The sequence below is a fragment of the Mesoplodon densirostris genome, chromosome 6 (assembly GCF_025265405.1).
Source record: "Mesoplodon densirostris isolate mMesDen1 chromosome 6, mMesDen1 primary haplotype, whole genome shotgun sequence".
Taxonomy (NCBI): domain Eukaryota; kingdom Metazoa; phylum Chordata; class Mammalia; order Artiodactyla; family Ziphiidae; genus Mesoplodon; species Mesoplodon densirostris.
The window spans coordinates 71480561-71507782 of NC_082666.1; the positions used below are offsets into that span (position 1 = coordinate 71480561).

General features: G+C 39.0%; 1 protein-coding gene across 1 annotated transcript in view; it reads right to left on the minus strand.

The window, feature by feature from the left end:
* JAK2 (Janus kinase 2) overlaps positions 1 to 27222 on the minus strand; it is a 263827-nt gene that overhangs the window by 197015 nt on the left and 39590 nt on the right. Inside the window, exon 2 of the mRNA XM_060102217.1 lies at positions 17938 to 17991. The gene's annotated coding sequence lies outside the window, so the exon portion shown is untranslated. The remainder of the gene's footprint in view (positions 1 to 17937; positions 17992 to 27222) is intronic.

Here is a 27222-nt window from a genome sequence, read left to right on the forward strand (position 1 = left end):
TCACCTTTCAGCACCTTGCCTGCCTCAGCACGAGAATCCCCAGCATCCCTGCCTATGTAGGTCCAGGTCTATAAGGTAAAAGTTAGGAGTACCTGGAAAAGGAACCACAAAATAATTAAAAGCACAAGAAAGAAGCAGAACCTTCCATAGAATCATCGACCAAATTTTAAAATAGAGCAAAAGCATTCTCACCCTCATTTATCATCCAAACATGGGGGGATGAATTGTACTACATGGAACTCTAAGGTATCAATGCCAATACCAGCAAATTAACACTACTTTAAGGGTATGACTCAATATTGACATGGCCCTTGAAATTAGGTGTAGATGCAGTTACTTAGATTTTTTTACATGTTTGAAATAGTTGATCATAATATATAATCCTCAAGGAGCCAGGCCTCTTGGCTACTGAAGAAATAACCATTGTTATCATACCATACTTGGTCCAGCACTTTCTAGACTGACCCTTGTCAATGAGGGAAAGGAGGTTAGTATCAGAACCTCACTGGATATGTGTATATGTGTGTGTGTGAATGTTATGTTTATTAAAAGAGGCATAAATTACAGGCTGAGAAACATTACTCTGCAGGGGAATCTGTCCTCACCACTGCAGCATAGTATTAAGCCTACTTATGCTGAGCATCTAAAGACAGCTGTTTCTTGAATGAACATTTGACATTTGTTTTTGTGATCAGAAATATGGCTAGTAAAGAGTGGCATTCAATTTTTTTCACCTTGAAATCTCTAGTGCTTCATATAAATCCCAAACTAAAACAACTTGTAGAATACTGAAAGGTGGACTGTCACAGTGATTTGTTTGCCACGTTTCTCTCTGAACAAGAATACATGGTGATTACTTCACAAAGTAATTTGGAAGCAACTGAAGAATAGGACTTTATCTTTTTTTTGCGGTACGCAGGCCTCTCACTGTTGTGGCCTCTCTCGTTGCGGAGCACAGGCTCCAGACACGCAGGCTCAGCGGCCATGGCTCACGGGCCCAGCCGCTCCGTGGCATGTGGGATCTTCCCGGACCGGGGCACGAACCCGTGTCCCCTGCATCGGCAGGCAGACTCACAACCACTGCGCCACCAGGGAAGTCCAGGACTTTATCTTATAGTTGTTGTAGTTCTCACAAAGCTAAAACAATAAATACTCTCTCAATACATACTTATTGAATTGACTTGAGATATAGAAAAGCCAAATGGCATGTCCAGAACTCTTTTACCCGACTCTTCCAGCACTCCCATCAGGGAGGACAAAAAAGAAAGTTCCTCTATCATGTTAATGATGATAATGGATAAATAAATTATGAGGCTCAATTATATAAACTTAAAATAATTTTCTACATAATTTTATCCTTTATTTTCCAGGACATTAAGTAAATGATTAAATTATCCAATGTCTTGAGTGAGGGTGGGTTGTATACCTTGAGTAAATATCTAAAAACCTATTAAGAAATTTGAGTTTATTTAGACTAACAGTAATCTTTAAAATTGACCTAATGAAAAATAAAGGTGTTGATGAACATCAATATGTTTAATATGGAAAAGATATTCTTAGACACATTTGTATACTATGTGAAATTTCTGCAGAGAAATCCATGATACCAAAGAGGCCTATGCACATGAATGACAAAACTGAAAATATTGCTTATCTGGATAAAAGACTATCTTTAACATTAATTTTAATATCAGGCTTTAAGCCTCAACATACCCCTTAAAGAGAGAAGCTCTCAAGCTGGGTTTTCTAGTCAAAACCACAGGCAGTATGTCTAATTTTACTTCTTTTTTCTTTTGCCTTTACTAATATCAATAACAAACTTTCATCCTGTTCCTAATCTTCAAATTAATTTAGATAATTTGGGGAGATTACTTTCTTTGGAACATTTTCTTAAGTGAGATTTTTCAAACTTGCTTTATTTTTTAAATCTCAGGAAAGGCTCTCATACTTCCTTTTCTGTCACAGCTTAAACCTCAAGCCTTATTACTCACAGTGGGATCAGACCAGCAGCATCAGAACACTTGGGAACTTGTTAGAAAAGCATGGTCTTAGTCTCCAAACAGGTGTACTGCATCAGGTTTCACATTTTAACAAGATCTGGGGGTAACTTTTACGCACATTTTTGCAGTTTGAGAAGCACTTCTCTAAAACATTAAGAGAAAGTAAAAGTATATATTACTTCTCGAAAAGTCTTTTGTCAGTTACAGAACCACTGCAGAAAAATTCAAAGTTTAAAATTACTTATGAGGTTGGAGTACAAATCGGTATAATCCTTTTGACAATTTAGTAATAGTATCAGGAATGTTAAAATGGTTATACTTGCAGACCTAGTAACTACACTTCTGAAATGTATCCTAAAGAAAGAATCCAATGAAATGATAAAAGCTTTATGTACAAAAGATGTTCCTGGTAGATATATCTAAAAGAGCAAAAAATTAGAAACAAATTAAAAGTCCAATCCAATAATAGAAAAATGATAAATAAATTATGGCAATCTACCAGATAGAATATTATTCAACAACCAAAATTCTGCTCATTAAAATATATATCATGGAGTGAAAATGGTAGAGTAGAGAACTCCAGGATTCTGTCCTTCTGCAAAAGCAACTTATGAGCTGGCTAAAACAGTCAGAATCACAAGATTCAACACACATTTATGACAAAATTTCTCAATAACAAAATGAGTACAGGGACTTCCCTGGTGGCCCAGTGGTTAAGAATCTGCCTGCCAATGCAGGGGACATGGGTTCAAGCCCTGGTCCAGGAAGATCCCTCATGCCGTGGAGCAACTAAGCCCGTGCACCACAACTACTGAGCCTGTGCTCTAGAGCCCACGAGCTACAGCTACTGAGCCTGCGTGCCACAACTACTGAAGCCCGTGTGCCTAGAGCCCGTGCTCTGCAACAAGAGAAGCCACTGCAATGAGAAGCCCATGCACCGCGATGAAGAGTAGCCCCCACTTGCCACAACTAGAGAAAGCCTGCAGGCAGCAACGAAGACACAACACAACCAAAAATAAATAAATTAATTTTTTTAAAAAAGTTTGACATATACCTCAACATAATGAAGGCCATATATGACAAGCCCAGAGATAACATCAAATTCAGTGGTGAAAGCTGAAAGTTATCCCCCAAAAACCAGGAACATGACAAGGATGTCCACTCTCGCCACTCTTATTCAACCTAGCATTGAAAGTCCTAGCCAGAGAAGTTAGGCAGGAAAAAGAAATAAAAGGCATTCAAATTGGAAAGGAAGAAGTAAAATTATCACTATTTGTGAATAGCATGATTTTATATAGAGAGAACCATAAAGATACCACCAAAAAACTGTTAGAAATTAATAAATGCATATAATAAAGGCACAAAATCAACATGCAAAAATCTGTTGCATTTCTATACATTAACAATGAGCTAGCAGAAAGAGAAATTAGAAAAACAATCCCATTGACAATCACAACAAAAAGAGTAAAATACTTAGAAATACATTTAACCAAGGAGGTAAAGACCTGTATATTGAAAACTGTAAGGCACTGTTGAAAGAAACTGAAGAAGACACAAATAAAAGGAAAGATATTCTGTGCTCATGTGCTGCAACTACTGAAGCCTGTGCACCTAGAGCCCATGCTCCACAACAAGAGAAGCCACTGCAATGAGAAGCCCATGCACCACAATGAAGAGTAGCCCCCACTCGCTGCAACTAGAGAAAGCCTATGTGCAGCAACAAGGACCTAACACAGCCAAAAATAAATAAAATTTTTTTAAAAAGATTTGATTGTGAATAGAAAAATTATAGTTTTGAAAAAAATAATAAAAAATAATAGAAGTTTCTACTTTATTAAAATAGGAAAAAAAGAGCAAATTAAAATCAAAGCAAACAGAAGGTAGAAAGTTATAAAGATAAGACTCTCAAGCAATGAAATTAAAAATAGGAAGACAACAGAGAAAATCAATAAACACAAAAGCTGGTTATTTTTAAAAATCAGTGAAACTGATAAGCCTGTAGATAGACTGAATAAAAAAGAAGAAACAGAAGACAAAAACTACCAATATTTTGATAAGAAAGAGGACATCACTGCATACCACATAGTTAAAGGGGTATTAAGAGAATATTATGAACAGCACACTGCCAGTAATTTTGATAACTTAGATGAAACAGAAAAAACTACCAAAAGTCACTCAAGAAGGAGTAAACTGAATAGTCCAATGTCTATACAAAATTTAATCTGGAGTTCAAAAATTTTTCCACAAAGAAAACAAACAAACAAATGAAAAATGGTGGTGAGGATGGCAGCCTGCAGTCTTGGTGCAGGTTGCTAGTGCCAGAGGGGAGCAGTATACACTTTATTCTCTAACTTCTATGGTTATGGGTCTTGACCTCTCTGATGGCTCCATCAAGGACCTACACAAAGGTTTCCCTTTATTTCATCCTACTCAGAGCATTCCCAGGGCTGGGGCCACTTCCTGGGCAGTTTTTGCTGAAAGTGTTTAAAGTCAAAGGTATTAGACACAGCAACCTTGAGAAAGGGACAACACTTGGGATAAGAAATAGAATGAGAGCAATGGAAAGAAAGGGATTGGGAAAGGAGATACATAGGAGAATAGGGATCGTAAAGGCTCCCATGTTTACTGGGGAATCAGGAAGACCATGAACATACACAGGGCAAGACACATGCTCAGGAAAGCCCCAAGAAGATCCAAAGCTTTCACATTCAGCTGGCCTGCAAATTCTATGCAAGCAAAAATTAAAGGCTAAGGCAGGGTTATAAATCATGTGGCAAGTCATTGACAGAGTGCCCCAACACAGAGCCAATCTATAAAGACTGGAAGAGGACTTTTTCCTTCTTTTTTTCTTTCATTGGTTCCAGGCACTTAAGGTAATTCTGTCAAAACACAACCAATGACTAGGTAGCAGAACACAGATTTCAGTGGCCATACATGACAAAGAATACACACTTTAGAAAAATAGTTTAGAAGAGTCAGTTAATAAGCAAATAACAACAACCCATAACAAAGAACAACAACAAACCGTGGAGAGGGGGTAGAATCATATTTCTATAGTTGCCATATTATAATATTCAAAAGGTCCAGTTTTCAACAAAAAGAAATTATGCGGCATGTGTGAGTTCTGGAAAAATCAGAAGCTAGAGGATCCTGAGGCCCGGGAGAAGCAGCTGGAAAAGAGCCTGATCTTCCTCCCCAGCAAACTGGGAGGGATTATTTAGGATCCTCTCCTTTACCCTCCCATTCTAATTCCAAGGGAAAGAGGACAAAAGTGCCTTCCACAGACACACCTGCCTCTCTCCCACCTCCACCTCACAGATGCAGTAAGAAGCCTCAGGGGACATGGGTTCGAGCCCTGGTCCAGGAGGATCCCACATCCCGCGGAGCAACTAAGCCCATGCGCCACAACTACTGAGCCTGCTCTCTAAAGCCTGCAAGCCACAACTATTGAGCCCACGTGCCACAACTACTGAAGCCTGTGCACCTAGAGCCTGTGCTCCGCAACAAGAGAAGCCACCGCAATGAGAAGCCTGCACACCCTAACGAAGAGTAGCCCCTGCTCTCCACAACTAGATAAAGCCTGCATGCAGCAACAAAGACCCAACACAGCCAAAAATAAATAAATTAATTAATTTTAAAAATATTATGAAGCATGAAAGAAACAAGTCAGTATGGCTCATTCAAGGAAACAAAGAAATTAATAGAAACTGGCCATGAAGAAGCCCAGGCATTGGACTTACTAGACAGAGACTTTAAATCAACATCTTAATATGCTCAAATTGCTAAAAGAAACTAGGAGAATGATTTCTCACCAAATAGAGACTCTCAATAAAGAGGTAGAAACTATAAAAAGAAACTGTGTTAGTCAGTTTGGGCTGCTATACAAAGTATCATAGACTGGATGGCTTATAAACAAGAAATTTATTTCTCACACGGTTCTGAGGGTTAGAAGTCTGAGATCAGGGTGCCAGTATGATCAGGTTCTGGTGAGAAACCTCTACCAGGTTGCAGACTGTCAACTTCTCATTGTATCCTCAACATGGCAGAAAGAGAGTGAGCAAGCTATCTGGCCTCTTCTAATAAGGGCATTAATCCCATTCACAGGGCCCAACTCTCATGACATAATTACCTAACAGAGGCCCCTCCTGTAAATACCAGCACACTGGGGATTCCATTACAACATATGAATTTTGGAAGAATACAAACGTTCAGAAATGGAAGTTAAAATTCTGGAACTAAAAACTAAAATAGCCATAATGAAAAATTCACTAGAAGGGTTCAACAGCAGAGTTGAACTGGAAGAAGAAAGAATTAGTGAATTTGAATAGGTCAGTTGAAATTATACAGTCTTAGGAGCAGAAAGAGAAAAGGATGATGAAAAATGTACAGAACCTAAGGGACCTGTGGGGCATCAAGTGTACACATAATAGGAGTCCTGGAGTGAGAGGAGAGAAAAGTGCAGAAAGAATATTTGAAGAAGTAATGGCTAAAACCCTCCTAAACTTGATGAAAGATATGAATCCACACATCCAAGAAGCTCAGTGACTCCAGGTGGGATAAACTTAGAGTTCCATACAGAAACATATTAGAGTCAAATTGTCAAAAGCTAAAGATAAAGGGAGAATCTTGAAAGCAGCAAGAGAGAAGAAACATTATGTACAAGGAATCCATAATAATCTGATAATCTGATTAATGTGATAATCTGATTTCCACTGAAAACCACAAAGCCATGAGGCAGTGGGATGACATATTTAAAGTGTTGAAAGGAAAAAAAAGCAAAACTATGCTTCAAAAATGAAAGAGAAACTTCCAGGAGCTTGGAAGTCATCATTCCATCTTAACAACAAGTAAAAAGCTGAACAAACAAAAGACCAACAACTCTTCTTTGACCCATCAGAGAATTGAACTCACAGAGCAAACTGCCACCCAAAACATTGGAGTGACAGAGAGGCAGATACAGACAATCAAAGCTTACTAGAGCAGAAACTCTCAAGTAGAAACCTTCAAGGGAACCAGTGCCAGGTTAGGAAAACCTAAACTGTAACTGACAAATTGCTGGAGGTTGGGTGTGAACAAGCCTGAGGGACAAAACTCAGTCAGGGGACCACCACATTTTCGCACGTTTTACCTCCAAGAGCTTAACTTTGTTCTCACAGTGAATACTGGAGAAAAATCCCCTCTAGCTTCTGGCAGGTGGAAAGTAACCATTTTCAAATACGGCACAGCATTCCACTGTTCTTAACAAGGCCTACCCTCAAGAGGAACTATTTTACCAGAGCCTAAACTACTGGGGTTTTATCAGAGCCTAACTGACCTGAGGAAGGGAAATACCCAATTCCAATCCATTGTAGCCTTCCACGTGGGAGAAGGGAAATACCCAATTCTAGCTCACTCTAGCCATCCTGTCCCACCTAACATGGCAGGAGTAGAGACAGAGACTGAGAAGTATTTGTGAGGTTCACAGTCCAGGGGCACAGGCTCACTAAAAGACTAAGACCTAATCATAGGACTATAGAATGCTTCCCCTCCTCCCATACCTTACCACCACACCACTAAAGCCCTATTTACCAGAGATCATTTTATCGAATACATTGTGTCTGGCTGTCAACAATGAGAACAAAAAATTAAAAGACATATTATAAGACAGAAAACACAGTTTGAAGAGATAGAGCAAGCATCAGAACCAAACTCAGATATGGTGGGGATGCTGGAATGACCAGACTGGGAATTGAAAATAATTACGATTAATACACTAAGGGTTCCAATGGATAAAGTAGACAGCATGCATGAACATATGGGCAATGTAACAAAGAATCAAAAAGAAATTTTAGAGATCAAAAACACTGTAACAGAATTGAAGAATGCCTTTACTGGGATCATTAGTCGGGTACACACAGCTGAAGGAAAATCTCGGAGCTTGAGGATATGTCAGTATAACTTCCCAAACAGAAAAGCAAAGACGAAAAGAAGATTTGGAAAAAATAAAACAGCACAGAATATCCCAAAATTGTGGAACAACTATAAAAGGTATAACACGTGAAAGAAACAGAAGAATTATTTGAAGCAATAATTGTTGAGAATTTCCCCCAGTTAATGTCAGATACCAAACCACATATCCGGGAAGCTCAGAGAATACCAAGCAGGGTAAATGCCAAAACAAACAAGTAAATAAACAAGAAAACCCTACTCCCAGGCATATCATATTCAAACTGAAGAAAATCAAAGATAAAGACAAAATCTTACAAGAAGCCAGGAGAAAAAATGCCTTATATAGAGAGGAGCAAATATTAAAATTATATACAACTTTTCCAAAGAAACCATTGAAGCAGAAGAGGGTAGAGTGAAATATTTAAAGTGTTGAAAGAAAACAACCACCAGCTAAAAATTTGGTACACTGTGAAATTATCCTCAAAAGTGAAGGAGAAATAAAAACTTTCTCAGACAAACCAGAATTGAGGGAATTTGTCACCAATAGATCTGCCTTGCAAGAAATGTCAAAAGAAGTTCTCCAGAGAGAAGGAAAATGATCTATGTCAGACACTTGTATCTATATATGGAAAGAAAGAGCACTGGCGAAAGAATAAGCGAAAATAAAATAAAAACTTTTTATTTTTTTATTCTTAATTGATCTAACAGATAATTTGTTCAAAATAAAAATAGCAACAGTGTATTTGAATATATATGTCCATATATGTAATATATAACATATATATGCACATCCTTATGCATGTTTATGTATAAGTGAAATGAATGCTAGCAATGATACAAGGGATGAGAGGGAGGAATTAGGATTATTTTGTTATTACAAAGTACTTGTACTACACACGAAGAGGTATGTTATACGAAAGTGGACTTGGATTTGTTGTAAATGTATACTGCAAACTCAAGGGGGAAACACTAAAAATAGTTTTAAAAAAAAGTACCACCTCCATGCTAAGAAAGAGGAGAAAAGGGAATCATATAAAATGCTCAGTTAAAACTACAAATGAGGGCCTCCCTGGTGGCGCAAGTGGTTGAGAGTCCGCCTGCCGATGCAGGGGATACGGGTTCGTGCCCCGGTCTGGGAGGATCCCATATGCCGCGGAGCGGCTGGGCCCGTGAGCCATGGCCACTGAGCCTGCGCGTCCGGAGCCTGCGCGTCCGGAGCCTGTGCTCCGCAACGGGGGAGGCCACAACAGTGAGAGGCCCGCATACCGCAAAAAAAAAAAAAAACTACAAATGACAGAAAAAGAATGGAAGACAAAAACAGGAAAAAGAACAAGGGCAAAAAACAGAAAATAGTAACAAATATTGTAGAGATTAATCTAACTATATCAGAAATAACTTTAAACATCATTGGTCTAAATATACCAATTAAAAAGATAGACAGTGTCAAAGTGGACCAAAGAACAAGATCCAACTATATGCTGTCCACAAGAAACCCGTCTTAAATCCAAAGACACATAGATTTACTAGGGTATTGCAAATTAAAACAACAATGAGATACCACTCCACACCTTTTAGAATGACCAAAATTCAAAACACTAACAACACCCAATACTGGCAAGGGTGTGAAGCAACAGAAATTCTCATTTATTGCTTGTGGGAATGCAAAATGGAACAGCCACTTTGGAAGACAGTTTGGCATTTTCTTACAAAACTAAACATACCCTTACCAAATAGTTAGCAATCATGACCCTTAGTATTACCTAAATGAGTTGAAAATTTACACCAAAACCTGCACACAAACATTTACAGAACCTTTATTCATAATGGTCCAAACTTGGAAGCAACCAAAATGTCCTTTAGTAGGTGAATGAATAAATAAACTGGTACACTGGAACAATGGGATATTATTCAGTGATAAAAAGAAATGAGCTATCAAGCCTTGAAAGGACACGGAGGATACTTACATTCATGTTACTAATGAATTTTACTAATGAAATTACTATTACTATGAATATTACTAATAAAAAAGCCAGTCTGAAAAGGCTACATACTGTATGATTCCAACAATATGACATTTTGGAAAAGACAAAACAATAAAAGGATCAGTGGTTGCCAGGGGATTGTAGGGGAAGGGATGAATAGACATAGAGCACAGAGGATTTTGTGTGTGTGTGTGTGGTACGCGGGTCTCTCACTGTTGTGGCCTCTCCTGTTGCGGAGCACAGGCTCCGGACACGCAGGCTCAGCGGCCATGGCTCATGGGCCCAGCCGCTCCACGGCATGTGGGATCTTCCTGGACCGGGGCACAAACCCGTGTCCCCTGCATCGGCACGCGGACTCTCAACCACTGCACCACCAGGGAAGCCCCAGAGGATTTTTTTAGAGCAGTGAAACTATGCTTGATACTAAAATGGTGGATACATGTCACTGTAAATTTGTCCAAACCCATGAATGTATAACACCAAGAGTGATCTCTAAGGTAAACTATAGGTTTTGGGTGATGATGTGTCAATGTATTCTCACTGATTGTAATAAATGCATCACTCTGGTGTGGGATGTTGATAATGGGGTGGTTTTGTGTGCCTATATGGGGACAGGGGTGTATGGGAAATTTCTGTACTTTCCACTCAACTTTTCTGTCAATCTAAAATAGTTGTTGGGCCTCCCTGGTGGCGCAAGTGGTTGAGAGTCCGCCTGCCGATGCAGGGGATACGGGTTCGTGCCCCGGTCTGGGAGGATCCCATATGCCGCGGGGCGGCTGGGCCCGTGAGCCATGGCCGCTGAGCCTGCGCGTCCGGAGCCTGTGCTCCGCAATGGGGGAGGCCGCAACAGTGAGAGGCCCGCATACCGAAAAAAAAAAAATAAAAAATAAAATAAAATAAAATAAAATAGTTGTATCCCTCTCCTACCAAGGCCATCAGAACCTTGGCTGGTAGCTAGGGATTCCCTGAGATTTGGGGGAGCAGCCAGGGAGGGGGTGCCTGACCTAGGGTAGGATTTATAGCTGTAGATGCTTACATCAAAAAAGAAATCAGGGCTTCCCTGGTGGCGCAGTGGTTAAGAATCCACCTGCCAATGCAGGGGACATGGGTTCCAGGAAGATCCCACATGCTGTGGAGCAACTGAGCGTATACACCACAACTACTGAGCCTGTGCTCTAGAGCCCGCATGTCACAACTACTGAGCCCGTGCGGGACAACTACTGAAGCCCACGCACCTAGAGCCCATGCTCAGCAACAAGAGAAGCCACTGCAAGGAGAAGCCCGCGCACCACAACGAAGAGGAACCCCTGCTCGCTATAGCTAGAGAAAGCCTGCATGCAGCAACAAAGACCCAATACAGCCAAAAACATAATAATAATAATAATAATAATAATAATAATAATAAAATAAAATAGTATATAAAAAAAAGAATGACCAGTAAACTATGGTTATTTGGAATTGGGTAATGGCAGACATTTTCTTGAATTTTGGAACCCTAGTATCTGCCAACATTATTAGCTTGACAGCTTTTCAATACTTAAACACTTTTCTGATAAGATTGATAGCACTATGAATAAATGTCATCTTTTAAATTTTGTATAATCAGATGTGTCAACATTTGAAAGATCTACATAAATCAGTAAACCAATATTCTGCATCAAAAGGCACTGCTAAGCAAATGAATAGGTAAGATACAGACTGGGAGAAAAGATTTGCAAATCATATAGCTGACAAAAGATTTATCCAAAATATATAAAATCCTACAAATTCAATATTAAAAAAGCAAACAACCCAATTAAAAATGACCAAAGATTTAAACTGAGATTTCACAAAGGAAGATATAGGAATGCCATAAATACATGAATAAATGCTTAAAATCATTAGTCAGTGAGATACTGCTCTAAATGCATAAGAGTGGCTAAAATAAAAAGACTGATAATATCAAATATCAGAGAAGATGCATAACAACTGAAACACTTATATAATGCTACTAAACTAAGCTGTGTTGAAAAATATCATAGTAGTGGTTGCCTTTTCAGGGATAGGTATGTGGGAATTGTCTGAGAAGAAGCATGAGTGAACTGTCTGGTAAGGTGGGAATATTTTATATTTTGAAAGGGGTTTATGTTACCAAAGTATATGCATTTGTCAAAATTCACTGAGTGGTACACTTAAGATGGTGAATTCCCAATATGTAAATCTTAGCTCAAAAAAAACCCATAAATAAATATTGAACCCATTAATAATATGTATGCTGAAGTACTAGCTGAAGTATACTGATGTTTAAACTTATTTTGAAATGCATCAAAAAATAAGATGGATTGATGGATGGAGGGATCAATAAATAGATGGTTGGATAAATATGTGATAAAGCAAACTAACTGCTAATTGTAGAATCTAGTTGATGAGTATATATAATTCACCATGTAGATGTTTCAGTTTTTCAGTATATTTGACAATTTTCCTAATAAAATGTTGGAAAAAAACTATGTATAAAAAAGCCTGATAGGAAACACACAATTGAATTCAGATGTTGCAACTTTGGAAGACTCTTCAAGTTATTTATAACGTTGCATATTAATCTTAAACAAAAAATGTACTTCATATTTTTAAAACTTCCTACATTTCCTTGAAGAAGAAACAAATAGGTGGTTTTTTCATGACTATACTAATCAGTGGAATACAACTTTCTAGTTAAACAATTAATCCATTTTAAATGTTAAAGACACGAGAAAATGAACTTTATTGTCACAGTTAAATCATTTTAATAAGGATAAATTACTCGAAGCACATTTTCTTTGAGCAGTCATAGGGCATTATATGAATTTCAGGGGTCAGAGTTTAGATGTCCTCAAGAGCTTCACATTCCGACTATAGCGCTAGTACTAAGCAGTTGTCACTTTATTTAGAAAATGTAACCTATTAGAGATACCTTTAAAATGGCTATTAAAATGCCTGACTCACTTTCCAAAATACTATGAAATAAAATAGAATGATGGATATAAAGACACTTTAAAAAATTAAAGTCATAAAACTCTGCTGAGATGTTATTAAAACACATTCCTCTCTTAGTCCATGCTGAATACTGGCCTTTGGAAAAGCATAAATATTACTTTTATGCATTAGTCAAAGAACTAATTAAATCCTGCAGTCCTTTTGATTGTAAAAAATGATTGCTATTACTCGTTAAATTACCCTAGTTTTGTCTGTTCAAGAAAAAAAAGCCCTTAAGGCTATAGGGATCTTGCCTCACTTGATTGCTTCCAGAGTGCCAAGTAGCAGGAGTGTTGAAAATTGTGCTTTCTTCATTAATGAGGGATAACTGCTGGTTAATTAGAATATGTAATTTCCTTTTTCTTTAGAAAAAAGGCAAAGAGATGTGCTTTAAAGTGCCAGTTCCATTTCAGGAGGAAGTCCACTAAGCTGGGACAAGAAATGTCAGACTCATGCTTTAGTGCCCCCATTTATCCATCTAGGCAAAGCTAGATGAACTTTCTGAAACTGAAATTACTCCATCTTTCTCTGTTATTTCTCTAATCCCTCACAACTATACAACTTCTAATCTGAATCTAAAAAAACAGGAAAAATATGGAGAAAGGCCGCTGTTAATTAAAAAAATCAGACAAAAAAAAATTCCCTAACCAGTTTTCCTTGAATCTATTACTTGGTTTTACTCTGAGCTATCAGCTCTTTTCCCCTAGAGTTTAAAGTTGCGGGACTGGGCTTCCCTGGTGGCGCAGTGGTTGAGAGTCCGCCTGCCAATGCAGGGGACACGGGTTCGTGCCCCGGTCCAGGAAGATCCCACATGCCACAGAGCGGCTGGGCCTGTGAGCCATGGCCGCTGAGCCTGCGCGTCCGGAGCCTGTGCCCTGCAATGGGAGAGGCCACAACAGTGAGAGGCCTGCGTACCGCAAAAAAAAAAAAAAAAAAAAAAAAAAAGTTGCGGGACTTCCCTGGTGGTCCAGTGGTAAAGAATTTGCATTCCAATGCAGGGAATGCAGGTTTGATCCCTGGTCAGGAACTAAGATCCCACATGCCGCAGGGCAATTAACCCCATGTGCCACAACTACTGAGCTTCAACTAGAGAGCCCAAGAGCCGCAAACTATAGAGCCCATGTGCCCTGGAGCCCATGCGCCACAACTAGAGAGAAGCCCAAGTGCCTCAAGGAAGAGCTTGCATGCCACAACAAACAGATCCCGCCTGCCTCAACGAAGATCCCATGTGCCTGCGACTAAGACCCGACGCAACCTAAATAAATAAATAAATAAATAAATAAATAAAATATCTTAAAAGAATTTAGCTTTCAAAAAAATAAATATCGTTGTTGTTGCAACCTATCTAGCTTGAACTCAGATTTTATTTATCCCTTGCCTTTGCTTTTTACATTAAAACAAATAGAAAAATTTCCTAAGAAGTGTTCTCATTTTGAAAAATTAAAACAGAAACCTCCAGTTTAAAACTTTTGCCTTAAATCAGCTTCTTTTTTAAAAGAAGGCTTATTTTTGTAGAGATCCACAACATAGTAAAGTTTACAACCACAAGGAACTTCTTTTCTTGAGTCACCTTTTCTTACCATATAGCAGTTCTTACCAAGTGATTTCCTTTCAGGGCACATTTTACTCACTGATTACAAACTCCTAAAAACAAGTGGGGTGTGTGTGTGTGTGTGTGGGTGGGTGGGTGGGTTGGTGTGTGTGTGTAAAATCTAAAATCAGAAACTCACCTACAAGTGAACCAATTCCTACTTGGCCAGACACCCAACATAGTCATAAGCAGGAATTGTCATTAAAATGTAGTGAGCCTGTATATTCTTTAAAAGAAATATGAGGTAACTGAGATATTTTATTGTTTTCATTAGTCTAATTAGAAAAATGGAACATTTTTCACACTTGGCAATAATTCTATTTATTCTGCAAGTCAGTGGGTTTTCCTTTTGAAGTATTTGAATTAATCTGTTTACACATTGTTCCTTATAGTAAATTAGATAATTGTTCTCAATTCTTCACCCCCTCCCTCTGCCATATGAACATCTAATGAGAGTTATTTCCCCATCCCAATGACGTTGGGTATAGTCATGTATGTGACTTGCTTTGGCCACTGAATAACAGCAAATGTGAGTACAAGCCCTAAATGAGTGGTTTGACTTGGCCTGCCTCTTGTGCTTGGTGATCCATCACGAAAAGAATGTACCTCATGTAGCTAATGGGATTTTGAGGACACATGGAGCACAGTTGATCCCAACCTGAAGCTTTGATACAAGCCTAGCTGACCTGCAGAAACAGGGCAGTGCTAGCTCATCTATGAGCCATGAACAAGGAAAATAAATTCTTGTTTTTTATGAGCCACTAAGTTGTGAGGCTGTTACTCAGCTTTAGTGTAACAACAGCTGACTAATATATCCCACATTTTGGTGTGCCCAGTGGCATACACATATCTGAAAACTGACTGACAGTCATATCCTTATGTTAACTCTTGGTCCCACAATCTGCAATGACCAGGAGCTTTGGAGACTCAAATAATCAAGCACATCCCAATAACTAGTGTTTCTTGCTACTACCAATGGAGACCTCAGACAAACAGGAAACACTAGACAACCTTCCATAATAAAGTTGGAGAAGAAAAACAATAAAGAAGTCAGCCAAAATGTGCAAAAATCCTAGCTTCTGTAAAAGTCCAATAGAAACAGCAAGAGCAGGAAAGAAGGTTTGTATTTAACCAAGCAATCTGCCTTCTGCTCCAGTGGCCAAAGAATCAGCAATGTAGTCCAGCTCTGAATTTTCCTCTGGGTGTCAGAGGATCCAGAGTGTTTTACTCTCCCAGCAACTCCTCCCTTTTCCTCTCCTTCATTTGTAACTAGCCACATTAGTACTTTTTCCTCCCAGAGCTCAGTGCAGTAAGCAGGGTATTCTAGAGGAGAGGAGAAGGGGTTTATCTGTTAGCATCTTATTGATACTTCAAAATTCTGCTTCTGGAAAAGCTCCTTTTCTACTCTGTGGTCTCCTCCAGTTTTGTTAGAGGAGTAGCACGGGAAGAAATAAGGGGTTGGGTATATACCTAAGATGCTTATTTTCAGAGAGAGGCTTTTACATTTATATTCTTGACACATCCCCCAAAAGATTATAGTAATAGTTGTATATTTCTGCTGCTCAAGGTTACTGATGCAGTTCTTGGCAACAGTCCAGATGAAAATTAATTTATACAGTACTTTTTGGTTTAAAAATGAGGCATTGGGTCATTATCCTGATTAATTATAAAACTCTTCTCTCATCTTTCTATCATAAAAATAATTTCAGTGTGTTTCTTTGTATACATGATTTTATATATACTGCAAGAATTTTTTATGTGCCTACACACTAGTGAGTCTCAGCATTTTTCTGCTTCCACCCCAATGACTTACTTAAGACTTTTCCTCTAGGACCATCTGGATTACACCAAGTGTTGTTTTTGTAATCATTACTTGTAATGGCTGCCTAATCTCCCACTGAGCGGATGTGCCATAATCGAATTAACCATTTCCTATTGTTGGATTTTTACGTTGTGAACAATTTTTCCCCATTACAAATAATTGTTCTGTAACAGAATGCAAATTTTCATCACATATTTTTAAATCTTTTGATTATTTCCTTAGTACAATTTCCCAGAAGATTCTACTGGGCCAAAGGATCTGATACTTTTAAATCATAGATATTACTAAATTGATTCCTAGAAGATTTTTGCAATGCTAATGGTAATGGATGAGAGTACTAATTTTACTTCTTCCCAACAAATATTAAATATTACTATGGGTGTTGCTTTGTTTTGTAGCTAAATGAATGGAAGAAAAAAGGTACCTCATTATCATTTTAATTGTTACTTTTTAAAATCAAAAGTGAAGTGGAACATTTTCCCAAGCTGGTTAACTAGATGATCTCTTCTCAATATCTAGTTATTTTACTTTGCCACACAAGAACAGAGGTAGCTTTCAGGCAGCGCCTATCAACAGTAAAAATATACTGATTGTTTCTTTTTTATGTGGATGCTTTATGTGGGTTAGTCTATGGATTTGTATATAAACCTGTTCTCACAAAATGAATCTGTAAATTGGGAGCATTCTTATTTTAAGAAAGCAGTGGCAGTCTTTCTGAAAAAATAATTGCTAGAACATTTTACCACATTTACCTTGATCCGAAACATTGAGTTTATAGAGGAATCTAATCAACTTAGCAAATCAGCCAAAAACAACAGTACATGACAGATCAAATTCCATTTGAACAAATACCACACAGACTGGGCAATTCCAGAGGGCAGAAGTAAGACCAATGAGGGGAAGTTGAAGGGAGACAAGATTTTTGCTAATGATAGGAAGGATTTTCTAACAATAAACTCAAACTCAAAGTGGATATGAGATGTCCTCTGAGGGAACAAGTTTCTTATCATTCTGGTCCAACAAGGATGTCAGGGATAATTTGGGGGTACTGTATGGGTGTGGGGGAAGCCTGATGGGGAGTAGCATGCATAGCCTCTAAAGTCCATTCTGACTCTATTTTCCCTAGAGCAGCCCTTGGACCTGGACCTCTTGTCCCAGGAATAGGGACTGATTTGTATAGGAGAGAGAAGAGGAAGAACTTATCTTGCTCTTCTTGTGGGTGGGGCTGACCCTAGCCAGAATTTTGAAATAGTCAGACTCTATCGTTGGCATCTTCCCACTTCCCTTTCTGTACTTTTGGCTTACAGTCTCATCCAGACCTCAGCCTCCAAGCAGGACCACTCCTACTTCATTACTCCTCCCTCTCCAACCATTTCAAATGTCCCATTCTTTTAATACAGCTAAGCTAACCTCAGCTAAGTGTTGAGAGGAAAGCAATTTGTTTAAACCATTTCACTCTAAAATGTGAATGACTGATAGCCCCATGACCTTCCCAGACAGATATGAGTTTTCAAAACAAGATGTTTCTAAAACCAATGGCATCTTTAACTGACAACACGTGGTAAATTAAACTCCAATTAATAACCCTTCTAGAATTCAAGTTCAAGCACCATTACTTACTGTCTGGTCAAGTTGAAGAAATTACTAAGCCACTCTGAGCTTCAATATTCTCATCTGTAAATGAGTAAGATATATTATTAAACCAAAAAATGTATATAACCTGCATACCATAATGTTTGACATATATCTTAGTAAATGCTAGTTATTCTTCTCCCCTCTGCAGTCTCCCAGAAAAAGGTAATCATGGATTTCCTGCTCTCTTCCTTCTGTTTCTGTTTCAATGTCCATAATCCATATTCCTTGGGCCGGGAGGAGAGTATCCAAATCATAGAACAGGCAGCTGAGATTCTAATGTAAAAGGAGAACTTTCTCAAGTTCAGCTGCCTCTACTATCATTTTCTATTGCATTATTTTCTGCCATTACATTTTCCATTTTTCCATTCTCTTTTGTGTTCATTTTGGGGTTTTTGTTTGTTTGTTTGCTGAATTGGGAGGTTAACTTTTGATTTGAAAGTTTGCTTAATTTATTTTCTTTTTTAAATAAATTTACTTTTTACTTTTGTTGCTGTGCGTGGGCTTTCTCTAGTTGCGGCAAGTGAGGGCTACTCTTCATTGCAATGTGTGGGCTTCTCATTGAGGTGGCTTCTCTTGTTGCGGAGTACAGGGTCTAGGCACACGGGCTTCAGTAGTTGTGGTGCACAGGCTCAGTAGTTGTGGCTCGTGGGCTCCAGAGCACAGGCTCAGTAGTCGTGGTGCATGGGCTTTGTTGTTCTGCAGCATGTGAGATCTTCCTGGACGAGGGATCGAACCCATGTCCCCTGCATTGGCAGGCGGATTCTTAACCACTGCACCACCAGGGAAGTCCCCTTAATTTATTTTCAATATCCCTTATTTTCTATATACATAACACTATAGGTTTCCTTCTGGGTAGCATGTTGACTATGAACCACAGATTTTGTAAAGATTTTACATAGATTTTGTAATGCTTCTGTGTCCATTCATCTTTACATGTTTTGTAATTTCCATTTGATTTTCTCCTTAACCCAAGAGTTATTTAGTAATGTGTTTTGATTTGTTTTTAATGCATGGCTTTGGTGGATATTATTGATTTGTGATTCATGAATAGTCTTACTGTCTCTATATTCACATAATAAATAAATGTAGCACTTTAGGTGTTAGAAGGCAGCAGGCATCTGGTGGCTCTCTCTCCTCTATTTCTTCTCTATATATTTAGAGCTCTATAAATGACACTAACTCTTAAAAGTTTATATTAAGTACAGGTGATCTATAAGTGAAAGGATGCCTCATTAAATATATTTTAAAAATAAATAACACAGTATAGTGCTTTCAGTAAACAAAAGCAATAGGTGTCCATTGAAATTATATCCTGCAACAATAAATCAACTGTGTTCTGTTAATGTGGTGAAAAATGATGGAAGCCGTAATTAAAACAAAAGTATGCTAAGCCAGAAAAATAAAACTCTTCTTGTGCATGTAATGCAACATCTTTGCAGATGAAGATATTTCATCTGCAGATATTTATCTTTGCAGATAAAAATATTTATCTTCACACACTAAGCTAAAATTTGGCAATGTTTTATTAGTGGTTTAAACCAGGTAAGTATAATTATGTAACTGTTGCTATTTTTATAGCCACATTTGGGAGTTCTCTGCTGATTATGAGATTGCCTTATCAAAATGAGATAGGAGAGCTGACATCCTCCCAAACTGTGTGACTTGTTTACTTATTTAAAAATGTATCTTCTTCCCACAGGTACTGGAGACCAAGTTAGAAGCTGTATTAATGTTAAAATTAAGAGAACATAATGCACCTTCATATTTGAGTCCTTTGGAGTGACCAAATGCTGTGGTTTGACCTGTACTGGGGGTTTCCCAGGATACAGAGAACTTACAGTGCTAAAATGGAGACAGTCTCAGACAAACCAAGACAATCCTACTTATTTCCCACCAATAAGTCACGGCATTATCCAGGGCCAATCTTACAAGCAGGTAGATTAAGCTAACTGCCATTGACTTTGTACAATTTAAGAGCTATCAGAAAGGCCTTTCTGTCTCCCAAATTACTCCAGACTCTAATAGCACTATCCTCTTTACTGACATGCAATTTCCACCATTAGAGTCATTCCTTACATTAGTTTTCTTTTCAACTAGAATTAGACATCAAAGGCCCAGGCATTATCTTTAGAAGGACTTTGTTACAAAGCCCAAACCTGGAAAGGAAGATGCTTTTAGGACTTTCTTCTTATCGCGTAACCTAAAGAACCTTTTGAAAAACATAAAAAACCAGTCTGGTGAGGATGACACAAAATTATTTAGGTTTCCCTCTGTATCCCCAGCTGCCCCTTCTCTGCACCCTCTTCAGGCTGTTGGTATCTTCATTCTATCTCTCCTATCTCCTATAACAAACCCTCTTCCAAGAACTGGAGGTCACAAGTGGACTTACACTAAATTGTAAGGTTTAGAATGAGGTTTACATCTTCATAAAGTTTAAAGAGTTACCTCTTCAAAGGACATACGCATTTTAAGTAGGACTAAAGCTTCTATTTGTCTTAAGTCAAAGAAAATAGAAACAAAGGGAGAAATTTCAGACACAGGTACTGGCAGCAGAAAATCTGCAGTGGCCCAGATTCACTCAGGCAATTACCTCCCCCCACCTCCCCCACTCCCCCACCCCCCGCCCCGCAATCATGCAGAGGGTACTGTGGAGCTCCTGCAGGTAGGAAGGCTTCATTAGAGAGTGAGAGAATCCATTCATTCTTTCAACAAGCATTTGTTGAGCATTTACTACATGCCGGGCATATTCGGTTACTAAGATCAATGAGATGCCCTTTCTACCCACACGACCCTCTACAAGTACTGAACACGTACAAGGACCTATACAAGTACCATAAAGACGCATGCCTAAGGTGTCACAGGAGCAGAAAGGGGGAATCCCGGTTGAAAGTAGCTGAGGGAAGTCAGGGGTGGCAGGATAGGCACAGCAAACACAGAATTTAGGCCCACGACACCTGTGCTCCTATAACAGATTGAGAGAGAAAGCCACATCCAAACAGCAGAATTCTCCCCACTTAACCTAACCTTCCTCTGAAACCAAGTTTTAAACTCAAACTACCTTCTTTGACTATTAGAAAAACCCTAAACATACAAGTTGGAAGAAAAAATATATATATAAATTATATAAAATTAAAGTAAATTTAATAGTGTAAATAACTTATGTAACCCTACGGGAACTGCAAACTCAGAAACTATTTTTCTAGGGGTGTAATGATTCAAAAATCCAAATAAGGGGCTTCCCTGGTGGCGCAGTGGTTGAGAGTCCACCTGCCGATGCAGGGGACACGGGTTCATGCCCCGGTCCAGGAAGATCCCACGTGCCGCGGAGCGGCTGGGCCCGTGAGCCATGGCTGCTGAGCCTGCGCGTCCGGAGCCTGTGCTCTGCAACAGGAGAGGCCACAACAGTGAGAGGCCCGCGTACTGCAAAAAAAAAAAAAAAAAATCCAAATAAAAGGGAAGATTTCAGCTTTTGAGAGTAATGGGCTTGGCTTTTTATAGAAAAAAAGTCATTTGGCTTTTATCTCTTTCTGTTTCACTTTCCAAAAGTAAACACTTGTCTCTAGTCCATTATTTCCACTTTTCGAATTACATTATACACTAACTGAATCATCTTTCATGTTTTGTCTCATAATTAAAATTCGAACCCACATTTCCTTCTCCTTACTCTTATAAATCAGGAATTTAGCTAAATTAACTTAGGGAGTCTAAGTTTGCTCCTACTTATTTCAACAGCACAACTTGGCACTTTCTTCAGGAAGCACTGCAAATTTTCAAGGAGACTAAGGAGATTATTATATCTTATATTATCCACCACCGTCTTATCAGTGGGCAAACCAAGGTTCAAAGTTCAGCAGTGAAATGGAATTCTTAGGTAGTAGAAAAAGAATCACTCAAGGGAGTTATGGACCCTTCCCTAAATCTCTTGGTCAGACACTCTCTTGATGTATTTACTTAGAGGACAACCCTAGGGACGAAGAGATGGACTGAATCTTGAATAGGAGTCACACATTAGGTCGAGGTTGTAGGTGACCTCTAAGGGCCCTTCCAAACCTAAGATTCTGTAAAATTACTCTTTGGGATGTCTGAGAGTCTTGACTTGTCGGGACTTCACTTGTGCCACGTGAACCATGGATTCTGAGTCAGGTGTCTTCTTTTATCAGCTTTCCTGCAAGGAAACAACTGACTGACCCAACTCTTAAACCTGGGCTCCCTGATTCTGCTGCCACCCCAAACCAGAAGTCAAACAGAAAATGAACAAACACTGAGTGACCACATTTTGTATATAAGCTGCTAAACTAGATCTGGGGGGATTTTTCAATAGTTGGCAACATGACATGTGAACAATGAAAATTTTAAACACCATGAAATTTTAAAAAAAAGAATAACAATGAAAAGATGTCACCAGGAAGTCTTGTACAGTGAAATGGAGGTGAATAGATAGTTTTAGATTCTCACACTGTTTTACTAGCTATGTGACCCTGAGCAAGTTATTCAATATTACTAATCCTTTAACCACATCAGTAAAACAGGGGCACTAGTAGTACTTTCATCATAAAACTGCTGTGAGATCAAGTGAGGTGACTACGTAAAATGACTAAGAGGGTCTTGCAGAGGAAGGATTTGAGCTTGAGTCTTCCATTTGCCCTTCCATACACTCTGTGCTCCTCTCCACCCGCCTTGTGCACTGGGGAGGCTGGCCTGTGAGCCTTATGCCTGGATTTAGTCACCTGAGAGCCCTGGCAGCAGAACGGAGGGAGGAAGGAAGGAAGGAGAGTGAAGGTGAGATGTATATTCTCCAGGTCCCTACCTGCAGGGTCGCCATGGGGCTGTCGAGGTCCCTTGACAGGTGGCCACAAAGCCTATGAAGTGGTCCTGTTCACACAGCCATCAGGCCTAGATGAGGTTACCGTGCCTGCCTGGGGTTACTGCAGTCTCCCTCGTGGTTTCCTACACACTTCCCACAGGACTGTAAATAGCCCCTTTGTTAAACTCTCATTAGATTACCCAGCTGGCGTGCATCATGTGATAAAATAGCCAGGGAACCACAGTAGCAACCCCAGCAGCAGCAGTAGCCATAGTTAAGATTATTTGGAGCATAAAGTTAAGCACCAAATGAATTTTACAGACACTGCAAACTACACAGTGTAATGCAATACATTCCCCTACCTGCAGAAGGTAGCTGGAATATCTCAGACACAGACCATTTCCTAATTCTCAGACTTTTTCATAACATACCTGAGGAATAGCTTTTCCTTTGAAAAATCTCTTGTAATTAGGGTTGCCTGATTTAGAAAACAACAACAACAAAAACAATGAATAATCTTTTAGTGTGAGTATGTCACAAACATTGATGTTGCTCAACTGAAGTTTATTCATTGTTTACCTGAAGGTCAAATTTAACTAAGTGTCCTGTGTCTTATTTTCACTGTTTCTTAAATATGTTTTCAAGAATACACTTGCCTTTACACTGGATAGGAAAGTCAGGCTTCATGATTAAACAGTACTTTCCCATGTAAAAATATGTTCACTATCAACCTGAGCACACAAGTGATAAGTACAGAGAGGCCAACTCCAAGTCACATGCTATTCTAGGCACACCAATTTTGTCTGCCTTTCCCTCCAGCAACTTCCAAGTACAACTGCCCTATACAGCCCACCCACCCCCGCCCAAGGAGACTATGAAACAACCACTGGACCAGAAGGACCACTGCTTGACAGTGATGGACTTTATCTGGTACAGAAAGTTGAGCTGGACCAATCAAATTTCTGGTATCTCTAGAGAATTTTGCTGGAGAGAATGAGGTGGTTAGCAATGGCAGCTGTAGGAGCTAAAAGAAGCCTTGGTAAGCCTTATGCAAAATGAATTTGTAAGAAGCAGAAGTTGCAGTAGAGGAAATATAGTCATCAAAAAGTGAAAGAATACAAGTGCATAACAGAAAGAAGCAGACATACAAAAGAGTAGCTAGGATCCACTGATGATGGCACGCCAGAGGAAAGCTCCATTCACTCAAGAGAGAGGTCTCCAGAGCCTCTCGGGATGCAGAACCAACCCAAAGCTCTTGTCTCCCCAAGGATCAAGGTGTCTTGTTTCCCCTTGAATGGTGAAGGATGCAACCTCTCTTGTATCCTTAAAATGCCCTCCTTCTTCTTACTTGTGATAATTCAAGTGAGTCTCCTTGTGAACAAAAGAGCAATCACCCTGTATGTGCACCACAGGCTGCTAGGCCCCAACCAGGTAAGGCAGTCTCCAACCTTAAAGAAATTCCCATGCAACCTCAGCCTTGTGGAGGTTCAGAACACTGCTATCAGAAAGTGGGGAGAGTGGCCTTCAGCCATAAAAAGAAACAAAATTCCGGTATGTGCTACATCATGGATTAACCTTGAAAACGCTATGCTAAGTGAAATAAGTCAAACACAAAGGCCACATATTGTGTGATTCCATTTATATGAAACATTCCAGAATAATAAATACAGAAAGACAGAAGACTAATAAGGGTTGGTGAGAATGAGGAATAACTGCTGAATTGGTAGAGAATTTCTATTTGGGATGATGAAAAAGTTCTGAAAATGGATAGTGATGATAGTTACATAACACTGTGAAAGTACTTAATGCCAATGAATTTTACACTTAAAATGGTAAACTATATGTTATGTATTTTTTTACCACAATTAAAAAAAAATTAGTATGTCTGAGTCCAGGGTTTCAGTGAATTTCCATATGCCACTAAAATAGTTCTAAGGCAGTGGAAACTGCTGCACATTAGAATTATCTGGGGAACACTTAAAATTCCCACTGTCAGGACCACATCTCAGACCTAGTCAATCAGAATCTCTGGAGGTTGGCATAAGTTGTTTTTTTTTTTAATAAATGTATTTATTTATTTATTTTGGGCTGCATTGGGTCTTTGTTGCTGTGCACGGGCTTTCTCTAGTTGTGGCGAGCACGGGATACTCTTCCTTGCAGCGCGCAGGCTTCTCATTGTAGTGGTTTCTCTTGTTGTGGAGCATGGGCTCTAGGCGCATGGGCTTCAGTAGTTGTGGCACACAGGCTTAGTTGCTCCGTGACATGTGGGATCTTCCCGGACCAGGGATTGAACCCGTGTCCCCTGCATGGGAAGGCAGATCCTTAACCACTGCGCCACCAGGGAAGTCCCGGCATAAGTATTTTTTTAATCTCCCCAGTTTATTCCTATATGCAGCAAAGTTTGGGAAGAGTGCTCCAAGGCAATTTGCTTCTCAGATGTTAATGTACATACAAATAATCTGGACATCTTGTTAAAATGCAGATTCTGACCAGTAGACCTGTGGTGGATCCACAGTTCTAACAAGTTCACAGGTGGTATACTAGTGTTGCTGGTCTGTGGACCACACTTTGAGTAGCAACTCCCTAAGACTCATCCTGGCCGGTTATGTATCTATCCTTTTAACAAAGAAAATTACATCAGCACTTAAAAAGTGATTTTAAGACTTAACAACCTTCATTATTAGGAAGGTCTTTATATCCATTCACATTTTCATTACCTATATTTCTTCAGCCTAATAAAACATTCCTCCATGGCCTTCCTCCAAAGGCCCAGATGTTATCATCAGCTACCTTGAATTACTGAATATTTCTTATCATCACTTCCATTTTTGTCTGATTTCGCATGTTCCTGTAGATCTGAGTATGGATCCAGAAATATCCATTTAATGAGCTAAAGTTAATTCCACATCTTGGTTGCAGTATATAAAATATAACTATCAACATTTCAGTGAGACTTGTGCCTGATAATTCAAGAATAAATTATACAAGGTCTTGATAGCTTTGCTACTGATGTCAAAATCATTCCCTTTCTCGGGCTTCCCTGGTGGCGCAGTGGTTGAGAGTCCGCCTGCCGACGTAGGGGACACGGGTTCGTGCCCCGGTCTGGGAAGATCCCACATGCCGCGGAACGGCTAGGCCTGTGAGCCATGACCGCTGAGCCTGCACGTCTGGAGCCTGTGCTCCGCAACGGGAGAGGCCACCAACAGTGAGAGGCCCGCGTACCACAAAAAAAAAAAAAAAAAAAAACCATTCCCTTTCTCAATATCAAGCAGTAATAAAGTTGAAAAAGTATATTTAAGACTTGCAAGGAAATGAATTGTAAAACGATACCAATTATTTATAAATAAAGCGATTTCATCACACACTTTTGTTGACAGAGAAGATGCAGAGACTTCTGGTTCCAAAGGATCTTAAACAAAATGCATGAGGTCTCCGGTAATGATTACAATTAGGAATTTAAATATTAGCAGCCAGAGGTTTGAAAAACTCATTGGTGAGGCATTTGTAGAAGGGGTGGCAAATAGGATTTATTACAAAACACAGTTCACTTTTAGCATCAACTTTTCAGATCATATATAAACCAAGGAGAATAGAAGAGGAATTTCAGAGCTTCACTCTAAATTAACTTTTGCCTGAAGCTGGTACATATAATCCCAGTTTAACTGGCAGAGTCCATCTAGAAAATACATAGTTCAAGAGCCACAAAAAGTTCATAAACCTGAAATGTGCAGCAGGAATGAATGATAGCAATGTACATGTAAAGATGGTATAAAATCTAAAAACATTGATGGGAGGAACAGAAGAGAATCAAACCAACTGAGCAAATATTTGTGATAATAATTATGTAAAATATGGCTAACTTAAGCAAACTCATAATGACAATTTAAGGGTTTAATTATCATATTTGATAATGTCAATTTTATAGCAAAAGGCATTGAGAGTCAGGACTTAGAGCAATAAATAAGGACCTAATATTAATAGAAGCCATAATAAATAATGCAAAAAAATCCTGAATGTATGTTGCAAATATAGTAATAAATACCTAAAGTAAAAACATAAAAATAAAGTAGAAATGTAACCATGATCAAGATTCAACCAAGATTTTAATCATCTGCTTTCAGAACACTATCAAAAAGATAGAGCATTAATAAGGATACTGCATATATTATATACGAATAATTAATTATATTGTTCAGTGCTTCTTAAAGGTTTGCATGGCAAATTCCTCTCAGAGCTCACACCCAAGATAGAATTTCCTCTCCTGATGAACAGATACTCTTTTTTAGCTATACAAACCTTTAGAGCTATTTCAGAAAAATTTAAAAATACAAAATCCATGTAGTTCCTGTTTTCTTGCAGCTACTAGAAAGCTCAGGGCCAGGGACTTCCCTGGTGGTGCAGTGGTTAAGAATCCGCCTGCCAATGCAAGGGACAGGGGTTTGATCCCTGGTCCAGGAAGATCCACA